This window comes from Lithobates pipiens, unplaced genomic scaffold, assembly GCF_037356315.1.
Source record: "Lithobates pipiens isolate NorthernLeopardFrog02 unplaced genomic scaffold, aLitPip1_a1.2 Scaffold_27, whole genome shotgun sequence".
NCBI classification, from domain to species: domain Eukaryota; kingdom Metazoa; phylum Chordata; class Amphibia; order Anura; family Ranidae; genus Lithobates; species Lithobates pipiens.
The window spans coordinates 17,430,586-17,440,422 of record NW_027507788.1 but is presented as its reverse complement, the minus strand read 5'-3'; positions in this window follow the sequence as shown (position 1 = coordinate 17,440,422).

The following is a 9,837-nucleotide window of genomic DNA, read 5'->3' as shown; positions in this document are numbered from 1 at the left end:
TATGTACAAAATTTTTTTATACATGTGTACGTTCAACTACACCACTCTATTTTGATTAAAGATCTGCAGACTTTTATGCATGGCATTTTTTATTCATGTGTGGCACTTTATTGTACTTTTGGAAACTTTTAGCAACATTTTTTCAATAAAACCATCACGTCATGTATGACAAAACTAGTAGGGCGGAGTCTATGTTCAACTACACCACTCTATTTTGATCGAGATCTGCAGACTTTTATGTAGGAATTTTATATTCATGTGTGGCACTTTATTGCACTTTTGGAAACTTTTAGCAACATTTTTTCAATAGAACCACCACGTCATGTATGACAAAACTAGTAGGGCGGAGTCTATGTTCAACTACACCACTCTATTTTGATAGAGATCTGCAGACTTTTATGTAAGAATTTTATATTCATGTGTGGCACTTTATTGTACTTGTGGAAACTTTTAGCAAATTTTTTTCCATAAAACCCACCACGTCATGTATGACAAAAACTAGTAGGGCGGAGTCTATGTTCAACTACACCACTCTGTTTTGATCGAGATCTGCAGACTGTTATGTACAAAAAAAATTTATACATGTGTACATTCAACTACACCACTCTATTTTGATTAAAGATCTGCAGACTTTTATGCATGGCATTTTTTATTCATGTGTGGCACTTTATTGTACTTTTGGAAACTTTTAGCAACATTTTTTCAATAAAACCTCCACGTCATGTATGACAAAACTAGTAGGGCGGAGTCTATGTTCAACTACACCACTCTATTTTGATCGAGATCTGCAGACTTTTATGTATGAATTTTATATTCATGTGTGGTACTTTATTGCACTTTTGGAAACTTTTAGCAACATTTTTTCTTTCAACATTTTTATTTGGAATACGATTGCAAATATTTTATCACATTTATTCTTTTATGGACACATTTATGGACTGGCCATTGTCACTTACAGTGGGGAAAGAAGTTATCTGAAGATTTTGTAACTTTGCAACCTTACAAAGAAATGAGGGGGTCTATAATTTTTTATCATAGGTGTGTTTTATATGATAGAGACAGAATATCAACAAAAAAAATCTGAAAAAAGTCACGAAACAAATGTTAAAAATTGAGTTGCAGTTCAGTGAGTAAAATAAGTATTTGACCCCCGACCAAAACAAAAATAATTCTGTCTCCCAAAGACTGGCTACAGTAGGTGCTCACGTGGTACGCAGATTAGTCCTGCCAATTTAACAACTGTTGGAGCAATATTTTCGCAAATGAAAGAAATACAAATCAACCATCAATCGCCCTCTGTCTTCAAAAGTGGACACTAATTCTGATGTCCACAAGGGATTTCTTTTCACTTCCTACAAACAACATTTCTGGCCATGGGACTTTAAATGAGGAATATCACAAAATAAAATGACAAAAAATAGGAAATATATTATAAAGTTTATTCAAAAATTCATCGTAGAAGCACATTTAATGTTTAGCAAATTACATGGTACAGAATAATAAAAAAAAAAATCACATTTAAAATAAAGAAAAAAACACAATAAAAATGTCAAAAGAAAAGGCGTGTAGTCCCCCCCAAAAAAAGTGTCAAAAAGTAATAAACACAAGAGACAAGTTTGACAATTCCTTTATTAAAAAACAGTTTCGTAAATTTATTTGTCAATCACGCCGCCGCCTATATGGGTATGCCTCCAAGGGCTACCACCTCCTCTCCTGCCAAATGCCTGCTTTGACATTTCTTATATAGTCAAGGGGCGGAGCCAGCTGGGCCAAGTCACCTGGTGGCACCACCCCTTTCTGACATCACTGACGGGTGACTGCTGGACACGTGATGTCAGAAGGGGGCAGTGCCATCAGGTGAGGTGGCCAGGTGGCCCTGCCCCTTACCTATATAAGCCCTTGTACACACGGTCAGACATTCCGACAACAAAATCCATCGGATTTTGTCCGACGGATTTTGTCCGAAACTGGTGTTGCATACACACGTTCGGACAAAGTTGTTGGAAAATCCGATCGTACGTACCGTGATGACGTTATTTCGTTACGACGTGACTACGTTCAGGCTAGTAGCCAATAGCTTTGGTCTAGGAATTTGATCTGAGCATGCGTGGCACTTTGTCTGATCGAAATTCTCTACACATGATCGGACAAAGTCCGATTGGATCATGTTGTCGGAAAATTTTATAGCCCAGCTGGAAAACGTGGTCCATCGGATACTCTGACGGAAACAGTCCGATGGAGACCCCACACAGTCGGATTATCACACAGTCGGATTATCCGACAACACGGTCATATTGGACATTGTCCATCGGAATGTCCGACCGTGTGTACAAGGGCTAAGAAATGTCAAAGCGCAGAGCTGACATTCGGCGGAAGATGTTTTAATTTTTTTTTTTTTTTTTCAGGTCGAAGGGCGGCCTGATTGACAACATCGAGGGACAATATTTTTTATTTTATTTTTTATTTTTTTGTGAACGGAAGGATGTGTTTGTTACTTTTTGACTTTTTTTGTGAATCGGTAGGGGCATATAGTAAACGATACTCATTCAGATAGGGGGGGCAGGATCTGGGGGGATTCCCGGTTCTGATAAATAGGAGCAGGGCCATCTTTAAGGAAGGGCAAAAGGGGCAGCTGCCCTGGGCCCTGTCATTGTTGTGGGGCCCAAAGCAGCTGCCTCATACTTGCCAACTATCCCAGTTTACATTCCCTTGTCCCTTGAAGTTTTAGTCCTGTGCTGCTACTAATGCTGCCCAGCTCTGCCTTATTGTTGTGTACAGATGACTCACCCGCAGACCTGTGTTTACATGTAAATACTGGCATTCATATGTGAATAGCAGTGACATGTATATGTAAATTGCTGAAGCCAACTGCATTGATATGTAAATAAAGCAGCATTCATAGGTATATCATGCCCCCCTGCAGTGAGGAGAAGATGTGCTGTAACCTATATCAACCAGTGAGCAGTATTACTGTACAGAAATCTCTAGCAGCCAATCAACAAGCAGAAATGTGCTGTAACCTCTAGCAACTAATCAGTGAGCCTTAAGGAGTGCTGTAACCTCTAGCAACCAGTCAGTAAGCAGTAATGATATGCTGTAACCTCTGGCAACCAATCGCAATCGCTGCCTGATCTGATACAGTAAACTGATTTTGAGTCTAGCTGCTATTTATTGTATGTCTCAGAGAAGGTGGAGAGCGAAATTGCATGGGGGGTGGGGGGCCCTAAGAAAATTTTTGCCCAGGGTCCAATCAATATTAAAGACGGCCCTGAATAGGAGAGGGGAGGAGTAGGGTTCCATGCGTGAAGCCGAAAGGCTACACTGCCGGGTTCCCTCACCCGCAATGGTGGTGGCAGCACCCAACAGCTGATGGAAACATCAGCTGTGGTGCCGACATCAAGGGACTCCAGGACAGGTAAGTGTCCTATTGTTAAAAGCCAGCAGATGCAGTATGTGTAGCTGCTGGCTTTTATTATTACTTTTTTATTCCGGACCACCCCTTTAGGCTGGATCTGTGTTGCAGGTGATGAGGGTGACCCCCCACTGCCAATGGCAGATGCGTCGACACTCGCCCACCGGAGGTTCTCCCTTGCGGCCTAGGCCACAGCACCAACTCCCTCTCGCCGATGAACCACGTCACTGCTCCCAGCTGAAGGCCATGGTCCCAAGAGACAGACACCCCCCCAACGCAGGCTATTTATCACTTCTGAAAAAGATAAAAGAAGAAAAAAATCACTGGGAACCTGATATTATGTTTGAATTGGGGGGCTGCCCATCGAAGGTATGGGCAGCCCCGGTATTCATTTCACAAGCATATATCATGTAGGGAAAATGTAAAAGTAAAAAGAAAAACGTGAACACCCAAAGGCTATCTCCCAAACTATTTATTTTATTGAATAAAGATTGTACAGCATCGGAGGCATGCATGGGGAAGCAAGCAGTCTCCACTTCTGATGACACGCACCCCCCCCATAACCATTTACCACCCACTAGATTCCACATCCCTAACCTCCCATCAAGCAAACCCCCCAAAAAACAAGGTCGTCCACCCCTAATAGTTCCCTGACCCCTAATGATATTAATTAGAGCGTCCCCTAGGAGCTGCGACAGCACAGCTACGATCACTACAGCGGACAACTCCACCGATGGTACCCCTGATTTGCTCCTGCACCCTACAAAACAATCCAAAATAGAACCCAATTCATGTGACCACCCGCAACCACATACGGAGGGCTCTACACCTTAGAGCCGCAATGGGTGAATGTAGTGAACACCCCAGCAATGGGTATCCCTGATAATAAATTCACATCACGCTATACACAGAATGGCAATATCTGTGCTCGTCCCAGCTCAGTGGATAACCATGGATATCTGTGTGCCCTTGGTAAGAGGCATGAGTTGGAGCTCATATGGCCATTCACTGTAGATTAAGGTGCTGTATCCACATTATTAGCTGGTTTTTACACTGATAATTCAACAATGTAGTGCTTCAGATCAGGGCTGGTGCAAGGATTTTTGACACACTAGGCAAAACCTCATTTTGCCCCCCCCCCCCCCGACTGACTCTGCCCCCTTTTCCCTGCCCATGTAAATTCCACCTTTTTAATAAAGTACCCATAAAATGTAGCCTCACCAGTGCCCATCAAATGTAGCCTCACCAGTGCCCATCAAATGTAGCCTCACCATCACCCATCAAATGTAGCCTCACCAGTGCCCATCAAATGTAGCCTCACCAGTGTCATCAAATGTAGCCTCACCAGTGACCATCAAATGTAGCCTCACCAGCACCCATCAAATGTAGCCTCACCAGCGCCCATCAAATGTAGCCTCACCAGTGTCATCAAATGTAGCCCCACCAGCGCCCATCAAATTTAGCCTCACCAGCGACCATTAAATGTAGCCTCACCAGTGTCATGAAATGTAGCCTCACCAGCGAGCATCAAATGTAGCCTCACCAGTACCCATCAAATGCAGCCTACTAGCACCCTTCAATGCAGCCTACCAGTGCCCATCAATGAATGTTTGCTTGCTGCGGGAGTCGGGACACAGGCACAGTCCTCCACCACTGCTGCGCCTCTGACACTATGTGCGAATGCCTGCCTGCTGAAGCTGAGACTTAGTTGCTTGCTGCAGAGAGAAGAGAGTAGGAAAACCAGTGGCCGGGCACCCTAGGCGGCCACCTAGTTTGCCTATTGGTAGCACCGGCCCTGCTTCAGATTAAAGAGTCAGTGAGAGGCGGTTCGCACTGCCGCAGCCTGAAAGTCGGCATTACTTTTCCACGCAACTTCGAGGCAACTTCCAGGCAACTTTTGAGGAAACTTCAAGGCAACTTTGAAGCAACTTCAGGGAATGCCTGGGTAATCTTCCTGCAATGTCGGATCCAAATCACATCAATTAAGATAAGGATCCGATTTGGAGGCGACTTCCATTAAAATCTATGTGTACAAGTCGGCTAGAAGTCATCTTGAAGTAGTACAGGAACCTTTTCTGAAGTCGGAGCGACTTCAGTAGTGCACATTAGGACGGCTCTCATTCACTTCAATGGAATTTCTTATGTCCAGCGACTTGGGGCGACTTGAGGTTTGACAAGTCAGATCCCAAGTCTCGGTAGTGTGAACCGGCCGATATAATTGGTCTGTAATACCAATGAGGACTCACTGTCCCTCTTCCTCCGATTAAGCTCGATGTAGAGTGAAATCCTCCAGTTCCAGGATCAGATATCTACTGGCCGTATGAAGGTGAAGCCGCAAAGCTGTGTATTAGATAGCTGATAAAGCACAGCTGATTCTTCTGTGAGTGCCAATCATGCACGGCTCCCATGCTGAGTCATGGTCCCCTGGAAGGGGTTATTCCAGAGATCTGTTCGGTCTGTTCAATCCAGCGGACATGCAGCGTAGCAAAGAGTGTAATGAAGTTGTAGCAAAGCGGTAGGCAGGTGATCAGAAAGGTCCCATTTTTCTATTTTCTTTTACATTTTTCCTACATATTTATCACTTCTCACAGAATTTTGTCTTCTCCCTCCAGCTGACTGGAACTTGTAGTCCACAAAGATCCATCTCCAGTGTACATCTCGGCCTTCTGGACTTAGGGTTGCCACCTCAGCCCTTTAAAACCAGACACATATTAACCACTTTGCGCCCGCGCTATAGCTAAAAGACGGCTACAGCGCGGACGCTAACTGCGTTCCTGGACGTCCTCCTGTTTACTTCCCCTCTGCGCACCGCTGCTGGCGCCTCATCGGGGAAATTCTGTGCTGGCCGTGTCCCCTGGACACAGCCAGTCACAGCTCGCTGTAAATGGCCAATTACAGCGACCGTTTAGAGCCAGGTGGTTCCGTGGCTTTAAGACTAAATATTCAGTGGGTTTCTTTTTGTAATAGTACCTTGTTTCTGTCACCTCCTCTGGGGTCCTCTGGGGTCCTCTGGGGTCTGGATAGACAACATCCAGAGCCCAGAACAGGAGTGAAGGAACATGGTAATTGTGCGAATGAATGATATGTCTACCTACAGCTGAGTATATGTCACCCGATGTGGCTGCCTGGATGTGTTCTTTAATTCTACACCACAACTCTCTCTTGGTTTAATAAAGAACGCCCCACAGGGGAAGTCTAAAATGTATACTACCCCTTGGCAATTCACATTACAGGTTCAGAAAACATGGAAAAATCATCAGAAAGCAAAAAGTGGTGCCCCATTCCGCCAACCTGTACCTGGGGGAATGGGAGCATCACATTTTGCATTCTGGATAGGGGGGTGTTTTATGTGGCACTACCTCAATATTAAGTGAATCCTGAACAGGTCTCAATAAATATGAACTCTCAAAAAAATATATAGTATATAACGTAAATCAATCTAGTCCATATACCATAATAATTAATAAAGTGCAATGATTTTCAAAACCTATGTGCAAATGTGCAATAATGTAAATAGCATAAAGGGCATAAGAATCAATTCCATATATAAATGAATACGTGCAAATGTGAAATAGTGCAAATAGCATAACACACAATCAAATGAATAAATGAATAAAAAACATTAAATAGTGTTGCTCCCAATCAAAATACAAAGGGCAAAGTGCAAAAAAATTAGTCCACTCAAATCTTTATAAGATGTGCAAAAAACGATGGTAACCATGCGATGTGAAAAAAGTGCAAATCCACCGCTCCTCCACACTTCAGTGCTTAAGGTGCACCCCTTGTTTCCCCCAGCCTCTCACCTCTAACCAAGGTCCCTAGGGACCGGATCACACTTCAGAGATAATGAGCTACAATCTTCCACCTCCTCCCATACATAAACTCCGGAGCACCAGCTTGTACTCTCCAAAATCCAGGTTGTATAATAATAAGGGAAGGAAATAAGGGGGCCTCCAATGTGTAGTAAGTTAAAATAACATTTATTAATCACAATATCCACACTTACATCAAAATGCAGCAATTGGCGGGTAAACAACAGTTCTTCCGGTCTCGGCCGCGTCCGGAAGTGACAATCGACACCTGACTCCTCCCTGACGCGTTGCGTCACATACCACGTGACTTTCTCAAAGGGTAAAGGGGTCAGGTGTCACTCTTCCTTATATACGGCCCGCTCAGCCGTCGCATTAATCATACGGCGGCGGAGCAGGCACATCTCACTTGTTCAAAACATTATAAGCTTCTCAATCCATATTGTTGTTAAAGTAACGATTCAATATTAAAAATAACTTTTCCAATCTTATTATCCTATTATTAATAGTGACAATTCTTAATGATTATGCTTACAATAAGTAACTTTCTAGATAAATACTCAATATGGCCATCTTGTGGATAAAGTATAGAATACATCACAAGAATTCCAAAAATAATCATTATCATTCTGACTGAGTGCTCAATGTGGCCATCTTGTGGGTAAAACATATAATGAAATAAGGTAATCTATAGCAAGAATTAATAGAATGATTATAAGGCCATCTAATGGACACTTAGTAGATGGGTCCATTATTTAATTTTATATAAGAAAAAATATACATAAAATTCTCTATAAAAATATAAAAATTGCATAAAAATACATAAAAAATACCCCCACAGATGACAATAGGACTCATATATAATGTTAATAGAATATATAAAAAATCAATAAAATAATTGATCCTTAAAATGACATGAATTAAAAACATCAAGTCTAAAAGCCAACCATAATAGATAATCTAAACCTATGGGAGGCATTTTATAAAATCATTAAAGAACATCAGGTAATTAATTAATCAAAACTAATAATTTGAGATAAAACAGTTCAAATCAAATTCGACATTATGTCCTGAAGGTGCTAAAGTACATAATTTGTGGATCCATCGAGATTCCGCCTGACCTATATTCACAATTTTATTATCACCCCTCCAATGTGGTTTATATTTCTCAATCCCACAAATCATTAATGAGGAGGGGTCTTTTTTATGAAATTTAGCATAGTGTCTTGACAGGCTATGTTTGTCAAAGCCTTTTTTGATATTTTGGACATGTTCTCTTAGTCTCTTCCATAGTTCCCTTTTAGTCCTCCCCACATATTGGATGTGGCAGGGACACTCTAATGCCGCGTACACACGTAGCGGACTATCCGACGGACTTAGTCTGGCGGACTTCCCGCCAGACTGTCCATCGGACTTTCTGAACGGGCTACTTGCCCACACACGCGACTTTTTCAGTGGACTAATATGGCGTACTAAGTCCGCCGTACTATCCGCCCTACTTTTGAAATGAACGGACTCGCCCACACACGCGGAGGAAAGTCCGCTCATTTCGAGCGGGTCTCCAGGTAGACGTCTCTTTCGCTGGCCCCGCCACCTGGTATGGACTTAAAGGGGAACCCCAACGCCGAAAAAAAACGGCGTGGGGGTCTCCCCAGGTCCACATCAGACCCTTGTCCGAGCACGCTACCTGGCCAGCCAGGAAAGGGGGGGACGAGCGAGCACCCCCCCGAGCCGTACCAGGCCGCGTGCCCTCAACATGGGGGGTGCCTTGGGGAAGGGGGGGCCGTGCGGTCCCCCCACCCCAAAGCACCTTGTCCCCGTGTTGATGAGGACAAGGGCCTCTTCCCGATAACCCTGACAAGGGTCTGATGTGGACCTGGGGGACCCCCACGCCGATTTTTTTCGGCGTTGGGGTTCCCCTTTAAGTCCATAGCAGGTGGTGGGGCCAGCGACGTCTCCTTCGCGGGCCCCGCCTACCTGGAGACCCGCTCGAAATGAGCGGACTTTTCTCCGGGCGGGAAAAGTCTGCTCATTTCAAAAGTACGGCGGACTGGCACACACACGGCCGGATTGTCCGCCGAAATGCGAGTCCGGCGGGAAGATTGGAGTGCAAAACTACTTTCTAAGTCCGCCGTACTTTCGGGTCAAAAAAGTATGCCGGAGGCTACACACTGGCGGATTGTCCGGATGGACTTGAGTTTGCCGGACTTTTCTACCCGATTGTTTGATCGTGTGTACGCGGCATAAGAGGTACACAACACCTTCACTGCGACATGTAATAAAATCATCAATTGCGTATTCCTTTCTAGTAACCACTGAGGAAAAACTGGACTTCTTCTTCTTGATTTCTTTTGTATGCCTACACGCGTAGCATTTTTCACAAGGATAAAACCCCTTGCCTTCAAAGAGGGAAAGGAATTTCTTAGGGGGATCTAGTACATTTTTTGCTAGACTATCTCTCAAAGTGGGAGGTCTTCTATAAATTAATTTAGGTTTTTCTGGAAGGATCTTACATAAATGACTGTCTGTTTTAATAATCTCCCAATATTTCTTAATTATTTTTTCAATTTGTTTAAACTGAATATTGAAGTCCATAATTAGGGGTACCATCTTTTT